Source organism: Poeciliopsis prolifica, unplaced genomic scaffold, assembly GCF_027474105.1.
Source record: "Poeciliopsis prolifica strain line A6 unplaced genomic scaffold, Auburn_PproV2 SCAFFOLD052, whole genome shotgun sequence".
Lineage (NCBI taxonomy): Eukaryota > Metazoa > Chordata > Actinopteri > Cyprinodontiformes > Poeciliidae > Poeciliopsis > Poeciliopsis prolifica.
This window is the reverse complement of record NW_026562427.1, coordinates 2,500,822-2,516,695: the sequence shown is the minus strand read 5'-3', so window position 1 is coordinate 2,516,695 and position 15,874 is coordinate 2,500,822. Positions and strand designations below refer to the sequence as shown.

Below are 15,874 nucleotides of genomic sequence, written 5' to 3'. Positions count from 1 at the left end.
ACTTGGTTGTGTACATTATTTTAAGTGGATTTGACAAGTTTACCAAAATATAAAAAATGTAAGTACAAGACATTTCAAATACTTTAAGACTTTAACTCAAGTAACATTTCAGTCAGTGACTTGGACTTTTACCAAAGTCATATTTTGGAGCGGGACCTATACTTTTACTTGTCTCTGAGATCTCAGTACTTTATGCAACACTGCCAGAAGGTGTCTCTCTTCAACTCTGCTCCTGAAGTGTTTCGTTAAATAGGCTATTGAGTTGTGCACATTAGTGACATCTTGTGGCAAGGTTACAGATTGCAACCTCGGTGACAGACTTCCAGACTCTTCCAATCCTGAAGTAAAAAGAAACTACATCAGTAGCAGAAATGCAGAAGGCAAACCCCACAGCCAATGCATGACTTGTAAATTCTGGGCCGCCATAAAAATTAAGTCAAATTCAAGTTATCGGATTTCAAAACCAACACTTTAAAAGCCTTTGTAAACAACTCAAGCTTATTCACGTTGCCAGTTTATTCGCTACATACATTTATCAGCCTTTATTGCTTTATGTTTTTTTTTCTTCTTCTTTTCTGCTTCTTTTACAAAAACAGCAGCTGGATTTGATGTCGATAAAAGGGGTGAGAGTGAACCTCCAGCAGGCACAGGTTGTAAAAAACAGAAGGCTTGAAAAACTAAATACCTTCAAAGTGCCAGTTGGGGGTAGAAGTACTGACGAACGAGAAAATGTGTAGATTTCTCAATGCTGCTGAGGGGCCTCAGAACGTTCTACTCCTGCTTTCTCTTTGACGTCTGTGCTTCAAGCATGAGGTTTAAATCAGGAGGCGGTCACAAGACAGGGACATAGTATTCAAAACACATCCTCTCAATACAGCAATCTGGCAGACATCGGTGCATCCTCATCCTCGTTTTGCTCCTTATCATCCATTCTGCTTACCTTCTAGTCAGAAAATAACGTAGATGAAGCCTAATCTTCTGGAAATAACGTTGACAACAGCAGATTGGATGGATCCTTCACTGTACGACAAAATGAGTTAGCACCTGACACTTAAAGAAAGGTTTCAACTTTTAAGTTGACATTGAACGTTTATCCTCTTGCAGGATTTCAGGGGCATTACTGACCCTTCCGCTTGGCTCGACTAATATGTCACCCGGGTGATGAACAACGCGTCTGTGGCAAAGGGTGATTCATGACTCAACGTCTAAACAAACACATGACCCCCCCCCCGGAAATTTTCTGTTGACTTTGGCTTCAACTACAAAGACGCCACATGGTTTCGAATCAAGTGGAGGTGATTTTTTCCCCCCCTCTCATTTACGCTTCCATCTGATTCACATCATTCCTGCTCTTTCACTCATCCTCGTCTGCTTTCTGCTATCACTTCGTCCACGTTCCAAATCCTAATTTCATCAAGTTCCACTTTCTATCCATCGTCAGACCTCCATTCTATCCCCCGGTGCTCATGATTTCCATACCTCTATCACACTTTCACCACATGTTAGGAAGACCAGGGTATGTGCGGTTCTGCCCCGCGTTGGGCGCGGTCCAGCTAAAAATTTGCGAATCTGGGACTGGTTTTGGGTTTGTCTTGGTGAAAAAGTCCAGCCCTATTGTTAGGAAATGACCATTTTTCTGGTTCAAATTATCAATGAGGCAACGCTGCACTTAGTTTTTTTTTTTTTTTTGCTGTTTTTGCAGACAAAGGAGCAAGAAAAGCGTGTGGTGAGCAAGAAGGAGCATTGCCATCTGCAAACCACATAAAAGTGAGTGGTAATTGATTCAAAGCCCTCTGTAATTAAGGATTATGTTGGTTGGCCGGAGAACATCCTCCAGAGGTGGCTGTATTTCTGCAGCTCTCTCTCAGTTTTCAAACAATCACAGACATGCATGGTTATTATCAGCTTAAGGTGAAGTTTTTGTGTTCACCCTCTGAAATCGCGTATTTCATTGGGCTCATGTACGTATTTGGACTAATTGCATGGGATCTTTGCCGAATGAAAATGCTAATGCATTTTCAGATTAGCTTTTGTTTTATTACAACCAATCCCTTCCAAGTGAATTCAAATGTTACATCTTTGCACCAATAAATTAACCAATTGCTAAATATAGTTGATTTGAAGAACTAAAATATGGTAAATGGCCTGTACTTATATCGCACTTTACAAAACATTCAGTCGCCCCTTCATACACACATTCACACATTGTGGAAAAAGTATTGCCTCTCTTACAGATTTTTTGTTGTTGTTGTTGTTTTTGCTCGTCTGTCACGATTATTTGTTTCAGGTTACTTAACAAGCATGACCTGAGTAAAGAGAAATTCCAGGTTTCATCTGACGATTTCATCTATTTGTGTACAAAAGCAGCCAAACCGCCCTGGCCGTATGTGAAAAAGCAATTTCCCCCTAAACCTAGTACTTTTTCTGCCATCAAGCATTTGCAGTTACTGGCAATTCTGCATTTTTCATTTCTGTGGAACAATTTTGGCCCACTCTAGAATTTAGCTTGGATTGTGTTCAAAATATCATGGATGGCCTGTTTAAGGTCATGCCACAGTATCGAAATCAAATTTTACCTTCAGACCAAAACCGTCTTTCATCTCCTAGCCATTCAGAGGCAGAATGTTGTTCTGCTGAATAACGTTTAAGTCTCAGGTCATGATTTGATGGGTGGAAATTCACATTCACTTTAAAAAAATACAAAATAAAAAATGTTCTAATTTTTTATGACAAATCGCAAAATTAATGACTCTGTCACTTACGGCAAGTCACAGATGTCCAAAAGCAACTAAGCAGCTCCAGGTCATCATACTACAACAGTTGGCTGTAATACAATACTATCAAGATGTTTTAAGCAAATGTGATGCCTGTGTGTTCCCCTACACTGTAAAAAAGGAACCTCAGGGGTTATCACATTAACAAAGAATATCATGTACTGTTAATTAAATAATTGCATGTTTGAGCCAAAACCATGATACAATCATGTTGCATAAACAAGATATTCCACAACTTCAACGTTTATAAAATTGAATCATGTTGAGCGAACATGATTCATTATAGTCAGACCGATCCTATGCTGAAGACCACGAGTGAGATCACGGGATATCACGCAAGTTCACGCAAGATTACGGGAAATCACGGGATATCACGCGAGAATACGCGAGACAATCGGTTTTTTCTCGCAAATGGAATAAAATGTATTCAAGGTGAGATAACGTGATTCAATTACGTCAGCTAGATCTTCCGCCAAAAAAAAAAAAGAACGTCGGGGCGTATTACATTAACAAAAAAATATCATGTACCTTTCACACAATAATGTTGGGTTTGAAGCGAAAACGTGATAAAATCATGTTGGATAAACAAGATATTCCACGACTTCACATTTATAAAATTGAATCATGTTGAACTAACATGATTCATTATAGTTAGACTGATATTGTGCTGACGACAACGAGTGAGATCACGGGATATCACGCGAGAACACGCGAGACAATCGGTTTTTTCTCTCAACTGAACTAACGTGATTGAATGACGTTATCTCAACTTGAATACATCTAATTCCTCAAGCTCCCAGGCCTCTACCAGAGGCCTGGGAGCTTGAGGGTCCTGCGCAGTATCTTGGCTGTGCCAAGATATATATATATATATATATATATATTTTTTATTAGATTAACTTTGACAAATATTGATATTGAATAAAATAAAAAAAAAGATATATATATATATATATATATATATATATATGTTTTTTTTAAAAAAACATATATATATATATATATATATATATGTTTTTTTTTTTTTTTATTTTATTCAATATCAATATTTGTCAAAGTTAATCTAATAAAAAAAAACAGTGACGTCAGTTCCAAAGCGCTATTGTGTCAGACTCATCTCCCGCTGAAGAGGATCCAGCGACATCAAGAGATTACGGAAAATCACGCGAGATAACTGGCTCGCACCTTGTTGGGTTTTTTCAAGGGCAGAGGGGAGATTCCTGGCGTGCATCTACTTAATTTGAAAAAGGTAAGAGTCAAACTATTTTCATCTAAATCCATATAAAAATATGTAACTTAAAATTTCTCTACCATTTGCACCATTTTCTACTTGTTCCATACTTGTGTCACATTATTTCATGTTCTGTAGATTAAGCCGGTTAGGTTAAGGCAGATAGCTTTTTGTTTACATTTATCGCCGCACCATGTTAGGTACATTCTGTGCGAAAAAACTCTGCAGAGCCATATGTAGTGTAAGGGTCACAAAGCTGCTGCCAGAGACACAAATGGACCCCGGAAATGTCACAGTTTTGCTCCTCCTGAGCTCCCTGGAGGTTTAGTGGATTTTTAACACACGGATCTAACATCAGTCTATTTCTAACTATTTTAATTCTATTTCAGTAATGTTACTATGGAGGTAAATGTAGATACACACACACACTTTGGTACCTTTCTATCATCATCGAGATTCTTAATTAATTATGGTAATAAAAAGTCCTACATTTCAGTCGGTGAAACCTGCAGAAAGCATTGCTTTCTGAGCTTTGTTAAATGTTCCTAAAATACCTGTTAGTTATGGATTTCTAGTATATTTTGTCAGGCTAAAACTCTCAATGGATTATCCATTATTACAGACTTGAGCTTTCTATTTTTTTTCTTTAAAATACATATTCCTCTGCTGTAAAGATGTTGGGGTTTTTTGGACTCTTCTTTGTTGTCCCCAAATAATTGTAGCTCAGAAACAATATAAAGTTCATTGGTTTAATTTTGAAATGTTGATGTTTTTTGTGTTGATTGTGCTCATTTTGACCTTTGTTACTATTGCTTTCTACAATGTTCAATTCACCATTGTTCTACACATATGTGCTTGCATACAAGTGTCCAGTGGTTATATTCATGAGGCATTCAAGGGACTTGTACTAAAAGATACAACTCAGTTCAGTATGAATTGCATATTTTAATGGCTGAAAATATATCTGATCTCTTTCAGAACATCACCTGTCTGTAATCCACCTGCGTAAGTACTGGTCAAGGGGCTCATCGGCTATCAAGTTATAGATTTCAGTGGCTAATAGTAAGTTTTGCCAGATCTAAAGTGACTGAATGTAGTGTTAGAGAGCTTATAGAGCTAGAGTTCAGCTAAACATTTATTTGGCCAGTCTGTTTTATTTGTCTTTATTTGCGTGGGGATGTGGAAATGTAAGGAGTGTAGTCTCTCTGTCTCGTAGATATGACCTGTTAAAACATTTTACACTTAAACACCGGCATATGCGACGTTATCCATGCCCACACATAGACTGTCCATGTACTTGTAAGACATGGAATGCTTTGCATATTCATTTAAGTAGAAGGATATAGACTGTGTTGACCATTCTGTACTTTTCACATATTTCTTTGGTGATATATTCATGTCTTTATTTAAACCTCTAACAGCTTCAGTTAGATGTTTAAATGAGATGTTAAACTCCATTTTAGTCATGGCATAATGAAGGAATACTAACAATTTTAAATATCTTTCAAATAGACTGCAAGCCACTGATCACTTTTGTTGTGACTTCCTTTGAATGCAGCTATGTTTTCAAGTGTGTGAACCTATACTGCTGGAGTTTTGAGATTGTTCTCATTGTTTTTTGATCTGCATATTTAGGAAGACACTGCTGAGGTCAGACGAGAGTGCATCCTCAAAGGTCTGTGTGTACCTAAATGAAGATCCAGAGAAGCTGGTGAGGGAGTACATGGTATGTTAAATTCTCTTTGTGTTTACAATAGAACTCCTAAGAGTTGTTAAAATACTTTCACCAACTAAGGTCCATGAGTGACTCAATCAATGTCAGTCTTAATTTATTTATTTAATTACATGTGAATTGTCTCTCCCCCAATACCCTTCCCTAACTCCCTTAGGACGTTGATGAATGCGCAGAAATGGCCAAAGCCGAGGCTGTCCTCGGAATCGTCATTTGAGCAGAGGGTGCAGAGGCTGCCGATGCACATCTGGATGTTGGGATTGTCCTGGAGGAGGTGGAAGTTATGAACAGCTTGGGCAGTGTATCTTCTGCAATAGTGATGCTGCTGGGACTAATCTATGCTCTAAACTTGAGCTACCCTCAAGTTTAGTGCGTTCAGCACTCAACTTGCTCAGTAACTCAAGCATACCTTTGAAGTAATACAGAAAATAATAATGAAATTGGATGGAAAGAACTTATCAAAGAAAGCACAAGTTCTCAATATGAAACTCGCTGCTAAGTTGAGTAAAGTTTCATATGGAAAATGAGTGTTTAAAGTCTGCAGTAGAAAAGATTTATATTGTTACAGTTCTCTAAGTTGAGCAACTATACTGACATGTTTTATGTTGTAAAGAATTGGCTGGGAAATGAAACTGTAACCTTTTTGTAGTTGTTTTTTTATTTCAATGTCCAACTCAGCTGTGTTTTGTGCTGTGTAAAAAAACGATGTATAACAATTCTGAAAATACAATTGTGTTGTACCTTTTCTAATTGTTGAGTGTTCTTCCTACACTTTCACCTAGTGCTATCTTAAAATGCTTGATTAACGCTTGAAAATATGTCTTTGAACTAACGTCATGAAATAATGGAAATAATTTCCACACGATTAACTAGCTGTCTTTTAGCATGAAGCATATTTGTTGAGCTAACTTGCTTTTAGTGAGTTGGACCTACTGAATCAGGTAGTGTGAAGGTACCACTGTAAAATAAGGTGGTTTCAACTAGATTTACATTCATCTTAATGAAGTTACATCAATGATTTGGTCCTAAACATTGCAGATTAGTTGGGCGGGCTGTATTGCATTACACTGGGTCATGCTATAGTAACTGAGTTAAAGGAACCTTTAAAACATATGTTGAGCCAACACATTTCATTTGAATTTGAATAACCTTAATGAATGGAGTTGAGCCAACTCATTTGATTTACAATCATCCATTGCCTTACCATAATTCTGGTTAAGCCAACATATTTGGTTTAAATTAGAACAACCTTAATGAATTATGTTTTGCCAACTCATTTTATTTATATAAGAATAACCACAATATATTACGTTGAGCCAACATGTTTGATTTAGAATCACCCATTGAATCACCATTGTAACAAGTGGAGCCAACACATTTGCTTTACATTGGAATAATCTTAATAAATTAGGTTGACCTAACACATTTGCTTTAAATAGGAGTAACACAAGTACATGGTGCTGAAATAAAGCAAAGTAATCAGGTGGAAATCCTTTCCATAATTTTTTTATGTTCATCCAATGACTTATTTTTTTCAGTGTAAGACAGTCGCTGTTTTCGCCTTAAAGCCTAATGCTGAAACATGATCAGACACGTGAGGTGTGCGGAGCTTGAAATGTTTTAGGGATGCTGGTTTGGGACCTGCTACATGAGTTGTCGATACACTCCTGCAGTAATTTTAGCAACTGTTGTGAACCTTTATGGAAGGTTCACAACAATTTCATGCCTTTTCACAGCAATTCGTATCTTGCCTGTCACTTGACTACCGTACTTCTGTAACATGACTTTGCATTCACCGAGAAATTTAATTTAATGCCACAATTTCTGGTCTTTCTCTTAACGACATTCAAAGAAAATTCCTTCGGAACTCTGCTTGGCACGTTGTTGTCTTGAAGCAGAACGGTAAACCCCTCATGGGACTGTCTGAGAAACTAATTCATTTTCAGCTGCTTTTTCAAGCAGCCAAACTGCATCATGTTTGCCGTCTAACCCTGCGACACATTACCTCTACAGCAGGGATCAACCGAAACAAGGGGACTTCATTTGTAACTATGGAGAGGCACACACGCACACAGACTTACAGACCGAGGTTTAGTCAACAGCACAGTCCCTGAAGCAACGCTCAAAAAGAATTCCCTCAAATGAGCTGAAATAAGTTGCTTTTCCATTTTATCGCCTCACTACGCTGGTGATTACAGGAAATGATTAGGACAAAAGCCCCGAAGGAATGGCTGTGCTGTACTTTCATTAATGCCTTTGAGCACTGCGGTATGAAATACAAGTTGGTCAATCGGCTCATGGTCTGCAGAGAACAGATTTAGTTTCTGAGCCACAACATCCACAAATAAAGTCTGGGAGAAAAGGCATTCGGCTGTAATGAGATAAACAGAATTCTGAAAAACAATGTTTTGGTTGCTTTTCGATTGATCAATTCACTGTACCCAAGTCTTTGTCACACTCAATTGATCAAATTAAATACCCTTTGGGGAGTTTGTTATTTTTTAATGAGGTGGTTAGTACGTGGTAACGATGGAAAAATAAACAAAACTGCATCGGCTGGGAGTCTTTCCCTACAGATTGTCTATTTTCTTCTACTTCAGAGTTTAGGTAGGATGGCAGTGACATGTCTAGGAAGGGACTCCGGATGCCTTCCTTTCCAGGAGCTCTCTTTAACTCCACCTGTGGGATTCCAAGGCATTCCTGGGCATGAACAACGAGTTTGTATGAGCTGTCCCAGGGTTTCCATTAGTAGGAGGGGTCTGGAAAACCACTAGGAACTCTGCCAGTGCTGTTCAGATTCATGACTTAAAGATGCCAACAGAACCACGTCATCTGCACAAAGCCAATTGTGGGTGCTGCGGTTCTGACCCAACCTCCCTTGTTTTCTATCATGATGATATGTGCTCCTGATTATAAACACAACAAAGAGGCTTGGTGAAGAAGGGGTAACCTTGGTGGAGTCCAACCAGTACCTGGAACAATCAAGCATTCAATAGGCTGTAAAAGTGACCCCAGTGCTCATACTGTTCACCAAACTATTCACCACTTCAGATACCCACCACTTCTCGGTCTTTAAATCTAATGGAGGTCACAAATATGGTGTGTTTGAATTCAATTTCCTCAAACTCCAACAGTGTGTGTGAAAAACTATCTCAAACCTGGGGGCTGAAGGTCTCACAAACAAAAGACGTATATCTAAATAAGAAAAGACACTTCGAGCGACGTGTATTATTTTGAAAACACCGTGTGAAATGACAATCGTTCACGGAATTTCAGACATCAGAAAAATGTGTGCCAAACATGCCAACTTTCGGTGCTCCACATGTCTCTGAAGGGCCACTTTTCCACCAGTTTGCTTACTCTTTGTTTTGCTTTCCCATGCAACATACCACAAGATCATTAACTCTGTGTTTAGATCTGCCTTCACACATCAATGTTTTTCTTGAAGCAACAACCCACGACCTTTGGTTTTTTTTACAGGGAAACGGCTTCGTGCACGTTTTGAATGCTGAAATCTGGAAAGCCGGATGGTTTGTCATCCAGATGGTTTGTCATCCGGATGGTTTGTTATCAAGGTTCTCAGAAGTGCCACAGAATTCACAATTGACTTGTTAATTAATTAGGTTAAGAAATCAACCCGTATTCAGGGTTAACCAGTCAGACTGGCGCAGTTGACTAGCAAGTACTTCCATCTGTGCTAGTCTTTCAGATATTAAACTATCTTCACGTCTGGTATTTATACATGTAAGCCATATTTTAGTTCCCAGGTTTGCAACAATGTTAACAGGCTCTTGGTTATCCCAATTCTGCTCTCTTCTTTTTTTTTTTTTACATTTATTGTTCTTTCTCAGTATTATGGTATATAAATAAGATTCCCCTCTTATTCTGTGCATCTCAAGCTGCCAGTCAGCTGTGGATGATGGAGAGGAAATAAAAATGTCCCCGTCCTATAAAAAGAAAACCCCGATGAAGTCAGGTGTTTGGAATTTTCTGCTCCGGCGGAGAACAACGCAGGCAGTCACCTTGAGTATTATTTATAGATTAAGAAGCTACCACATTTAAGTGGGTCTGGCACGGGAAAACTGTTGAATGAAATAAAAGGCACAAGTACATTTTTGGACACAAGCCTTGTTGATTGATCACATATTTTTCTGAAGCTGTTGCCTTCTACCGGAGAGTGGGGGGAATTCCTCCACGTGCGATCACATGATGCACGTGTCACTTGCAAAGCATCCATTTCCTACTCCAGAGAGTCTGACTCTGTGAAATAAAAAAACTTTTTACGACCCCGATCCAAGGGGATCTTAACACCACAATAACCCTGCTCTTTTTCTCGTCTCATTTTATTTTATTTTATATCTTTTTTTTTTTTTTTTGCAAACACCTACGCACACGTCTCATTCAAGCTCAGACTGAATAATAACAGAGGCTCAAGCTTTTCTAACAGTCTCAGATGACTTTGTTACCAACCTCTTATTCACTCTTGACCCATCAGGGAGATATATATCCACAATGGATCAAAAGTGAAATAAGAAAAATAAATACTTGACTTTGGAGGGTTGTCTGTAACATGATGAAAAGAGGGATAATGGGAGTTTCATACTGAGTAGTTGATCCCGTAAAGAGTTGGCCCTGTGTCCTGCTTTTGAAAGCCCCAAACAAAACCCTTGCCAGACAGTCAACAGAGGGGCAATGAGGTAGCAAAGTGAAAAACAGGAGCTGTATGCTAAGCCTCCCCACATGCACCGAATGCTTATAAGACACCTGTGCTTTTACTGCCATTACCGACCAGCACAGCACACTTTCAGTGAGCTCTGAAACGGCCTGGGTAACAACACACAACCAGGCAGAGTGCTTTGCTAATCTAGCCTTCGATCAAATATGGACTAATCCAGTATTAGGCTCATTAAATATGGAAAGGGTTAAGAGTTTTGAGGTTCACAAATTATATAAGGTAGGGTTGTGAACCCAAACAAATGGATTAAAGTGACTAATGTCTAACATTAAGGCTTTTCTCAGAGAATTTAAAAGTATGACTTATAACATGCAAAGGGAAATAGTTAGGGTAAAATTATTTATTTCTATTATTCACATGAAAAAATAAGGACATGTCTTGGTAAAATATTTGTCTATATGTATATATGACCAGTTTCTACTTTGTCATTTTTGGCTTGCGTTGTCGATTCCCCTCATTTTACGGGCTCGACTCCTGCATGGCAGAAGTGTCAGATGTCAGAAATGTCAACGGCAACAGCATCCAATCAGCACGAGTGAAAACCAAAGAAAACGAGGACTGAGCAGTAAAAATGAAGGTATCACAGTCCATTAACTGAGAACAGCGGTTGTGTCTGAACAGCAGAGCAGTTCTTTTTGTTTGTGCTGGGATCCCTTTGGAAACGCAAGATGCTGTTCCAAGAAGAAATAATAATAAGAAAAAAAAACATTGAAGGAATTTAAACTGCCTTGCTTTTAATGCATTTTGTTCCTTGTCTGCATTTCAGTGATGCCAATCAGCATCTTGCCTTAGGAAACAAATTTGCTTCGACAATCGTAACAAGGCCAAAAAAGATTAGGGGGTGAGGAAATCGTGGCGATGTGGTGTTGACAACTTCTACCTTGACCACAGTTTTTGTTCTACCAGAGTTCCTGTGATAAGTCCTGACTGATAGATGCTGTTCTCAACCCATTCTGCTCTCGCGGCCCCGTCTGAGACCGAACCAAGCGCTGACAGAGTCAATGGGAGGCGGAGGAAAAATAACAAGGGGTGTCTGCCAAGCCTCCCTACTGTTCGCTCTCTGTCTCTCTCTCTCCATCCTCCTGCTGCTGCCAACCCAGTGGAAAAACTTCCTCTGCTCCAGACAGTTATGAGAGGCTGAAACCATGAGAGGGATATTGATAAACAAAGACATGGAATAGCAGGCAAATAAATCACAAAAACAATAAGTGAAGCTTCCACTTGAAAGATGATTAGACTCTACTTTTCATTTCTCCCTTTTGTCAATGTGCTTGTCCCTTGGCTCACACAGAGTCAAAACAGTCTCTCCAGCAAGTAGCCGCCCCGTCCGTTTTGAAGGGGGAGATATTTGTGTCGATTCGCCATATCGGCTCAATGCAGACCAATTTTCACATATGTCATCTAGCTGTGCAGGCCAAGAAGGCTACCGGCTGAGTAAAAACAAGCTTAAACTGAATAAACAGAGCAAATGAAGCAAAAGTGCAAAGCTTTAAGCAACTGCACTGAACAAAAAACAAAAAGAAGTGTTTATAGATTTTACTGAGTCTGTCTTTTCTTTCTCGCTCCCCTTTATAGTTTGAAAAACAAATCCAGCCTATTAGTCTTGAACGATTTGGTCCAAGCCTTGATTAAGACCAGAACCTGTATTCGGTTCCCACCACCCTTCGCTGCAGTTCTTCACTCAGTGTTTCACCAGAACTGGTTAGCATTCCTTCTAATGTGCGCTGAAGACTCATTGAACATTTGGGGTTGAAATTACAGATTCTAGCTAAGGAGGGGAGGAGGGAGCGGTGAACTTAATAAAAAACACTCTCAAAGCCTGATTTTAAACGATAGCAGTCGCCCGTTTTCACTTTCCCTGCCCCGAGAGGCATAACGGAACAAAAGACTCCGATAAGGGAAGTGTGTGCGTATGCCGCTTTGTGTGTGTTCTCGCGTTCAGGAGGTGTTTTGGATTCCAGCACAGTAAAGGGCTGGGAGGGTGTTTGCTTCTGCTACAGAATGACTGGCATTCTCCTTCATTTCCTGTTAACGCTGAAAGTAGTGGAGGCACATGTAATGGCCAAGTCTTGAGCAGAAACGCACAAGGAAAGGCATTACGAATCTCAGCAGAGCACAAAAAAAGAAAAACCGTAAAGGGAGCAAGAAAGGAAATAAACCCTGCACAGCAAATTTGCATCCTTCAAACAGACTCAGGACAGCAGTGTGGCTGCTACGCTCACAGGATGTGAGTTCGGAAGGACGCGACCTTAAATATATTCACCGGCTCAACATCAATCCTCCTTTTGTACACAACGCCATGTGTTTTGAGTGAGCGTTTGGTGGGAAGCTGGAAGCTACACCGCCCCCTTGTGGTCACAAACTGCAGGGTGTTTTACAAGCTAGAAAGGATGAGCTTGAAAGGTCATCAGTCCAGAGACAGCTGAAACCAAAGACATCCCTTCTACAGACATTCAGACAACCAGACAGAGAGGGAGAAAATCAGAGCGGGGGTGTGTTACTCTGTAAAAAAAAAAAAAAAAAAAAAAAAAAAAGTTTTTAAAGTGAGAGTTAAACTCATGCAGTTGTCTTTACTACAGAATAGCTAAAGTACACCATGTGTGCCCTCGACAATATCCAGCATGACTGTTGTTTGTGTACGCTTGGTCGCGCTTTGCTACTTTGTACAAGAGGCCTGAATCGGCGGCAGGTTGGATCCTGGCATATGTGGTTTTAGAGAGAAATCGCTTCCACGAGCACACACTTGAGCTGCTCTGAGCCTCCGGTCAGAACCACGGCTGGCCATCTTCCACCCGGTGGGGACTGTGAATCACTGAAAGCCAGGAGCAAAGAGCAGCTTTATCAACAGCAGACAAGGCTGGCGTCGCCCACGTGCTTGTCTTTTGAAAGAAAAGAAAAAAAAAACTTTTTCTGTGCTGCTCGCTTCTCCTCTTAGGTCCACACTTGTACATTTGATTTTTGATCAAATGTACAAGCGTCACAGGTCCCATTACAACACATTGCACAAAGTAGTATTCATTAAAGTGGAATTAGTTCAGTTGAGGCAAAGAGAGTTTGGCACATCAGTCCTGTCATATCCTGTGAACCATGACATTCTTTGAGTTTGGTGTGTATTCTGTGCCACAGTAGATATGAAGAAACTCTTGCACTTGTCTGACTCACTTCTATACCTGCAGTCAATTTCCTTCCACTCATGACAGAAAACAGAGAAATGGCGCCAACTGTTTGTGGATGTTAAAAGTCGGGATCAACAGGCTTTTCCTGAGAATGCTTCCCGATGCAGTGAACTACAAGTTGGCGCAGTAACCGTCATCGTAACAGGAGTTCTTGGCAACGTTGTGTTTTGCTCCTCTTTTCATTTTTTTTGTTTGTTTTTTTTTTGTTTCCCCTTTCTTCCCCTCAGAGACTTTTTGTGTTCCATATGGGACACCCAAAGACTTGGAGTCACAACTATCTGTCCTCTCTGAGTTTTTGGTGAAGGGATGTTGTTACCGAAAGAATGCAGCATCGCATGCCAGAGGCGTCACAATGGATGGAATTAAGCAACAGTGGAGGAGAAATGAGAGGAGTAGAGAAAGGAGGGAAGCAAATGAGAGCAGTTGTTAATTCTGGGATCATGGAAATATAGAGAAATATACATATATATATCACTTACATATATGTGTGTGAGATTCATTCTACTGAAGAGCATTTGAATTGCGTCTGTTCTTAAACATAACCTGCTGCCTCACTGTTCTTAGACATGCCACGCCTGCTTAACATCATTATTATTACTGACCCCCACAAAACATGTGGGATGAAGGAAGACTATCTAAGTAAGCCATATATATATATATATATATATATATATATATATATATATATATATATATATATATATATATATATATATATATATATATATATATATAAACAAAGTTTGTCAAGGAGAGGTTTGGTGATCAAACTCCAACTCTTTTTAATCTTCGAGTTTTGTGCACTAGCTTAGGGGTGAGGAGATTTACTCAGGTCTTATGACTGAGATGCTGAATCTGTTTTTTTTATAAATTTTTCCCCCTTTCCTTCTCTCTCCTTCTGTTTCTCTTGGCCCAGCTCACCTCAGCCACATGTGATAAAATGGAATGATGACAGGACGTGAGGATGCAAGCGGAGCCAGAGGAAATGTGAGCACAGGTAGCGCTTACCTCACCCTCTGTCGGGGGGTGGAGGGAGGGAGGTTGGAGGGGGTTTGTAGGGCAGGTGGGTCGGGGCAGCTGTTGGTGTGCTCCTCAGGTGGGTCTCTCTCTTCTGCCGGCCGCCCTCCTTGGTTCAGCCACGCGTGTCTCCCATGAGATGTGGCAGTATCAGATAGTCAGTGAACATGCAGCCAAAAATAAGGAGAGGCGTCCTGTGGGGGAAAGAGCTGGCACTCTGAACTGGTCCAGTGCTGCTGCAAGTGCAGAGAGTCGAATAGGCAAAAAAGGATGAAAAACAACCACAAAATAAAATAAATAAAACTCAAAAATTGGATATTCTCTGCTGCTGCAGTTGAAGCAAACTCTATTTTCAAACTTTTGTTTTCTTTTTGGTTCTTTTTCTGAGTCTGGAGAGAAAAAAATTCTAAAAACAAAATCCAACCACGTGCTTGGAAGAGACGGCAAAACCCAGGGAGAGGATGAAAATGAAGGACGAGGGAAAAGTCCTCTCTGTGCTGTCTTCGAGCGATCCAGGCGCAGGTCTGAGGAGCACCTTCCCAATCTGTGCACTCTCACTCTCCACGGTGGAAAGTAGGAGGGAAGGAGCAGGACAGAAGAGGGAGAGGGAGTGGAGGGAATCTCAGTGTGTCAGTCAGTCAGGCCAGGCGGGCGAGCAGCAAGGCTGTGTGTTTGGAGCTGAAGGCTGTCGGGTCCCACTCCAGAGACTTATAACCAGAGGCTGCGCACCTCTCTGCTCCAATCTTTCTGGCTTACTCTCCACCGATCCCTCTCCCACTGGCTTATTTCGGGAAAAGACAGACTGGATTGTTCGCCGGGTTGACCCCCTTTCATACAAAAAAGCAAGTGTCTGTGGGTAAAAGCAGAAAGGGAAGGAGGGGAGTGTGCAGGACTGGGTGGGTCAGGAGCCGCAAAAAGAGGGGTGGGATAGGATGTTGGGAAGGGGATAAAAAAAAGACATGAAAAAGAAAATTTAGTTGAGTCTTTTGACCACATTCTGCTCAACTCATGTCTAAGAAATCACTCCACTTCTTATGCCATGACTTTCAAATCAGGTCAGGCATTAATCTGCCAAACTGTAACACAAACCGTGTTACAGTTTGTGTATTGATTTTACATTACACTAGTATGACCAAAGTCATGTATGCGCTTTAACTCCGGGAGAGCAGTTTTTATTGTAAAGCTATTGTAACTTGTGATAAATCAGGA

At 40.2% G+C, this 15,874-nt stretch overlaps 1 protein-coding gene and 1 long non-coding RNA gene across 3 annotated transcripts in view; one reads left to right on the top strand and one right to left on the bottom strand.

Annotated features, from left to right (window-relative positions):
• The window catches only part of col8a2 (collagen, type VIII, alpha 2), a 54,253-nt gene extending 38,781 nt beyond the window's left edge, over nt 1-15,472 (bottom strand). The window contains exon 1 of the mRNA XM_055058817.1: nt 14,657-15,472. The gene's annotated coding sequence lies outside the window, so the exon portion shown is untranslated. The remainder of the gene's footprint in view (nt 1-14,656) is intronic.
• LOC129378520 (uncharacterized) lies at nt 3,859-6,482 on the top strand. 2 transcript variants are annotated; one of them, XR_008608054.1, is made up of 4 exons: nt 3,859-4,023; nt 4,984-5,067; nt 5,641-5,731; nt 5,895-6,482. It is a non-coding gene; the product is annotated as an uncharacterized LOC129378520 (long non-coding RNA). The 2 variants fall into 2 exon arrangements; XR_008608053.1 differs by lacking the exon at nt 3,859-4,023 and having other exon boundaries at nt 4,793-5,067.
• Nucleotides 15,473-15,874: the final 402 nt, after the last annotated feature.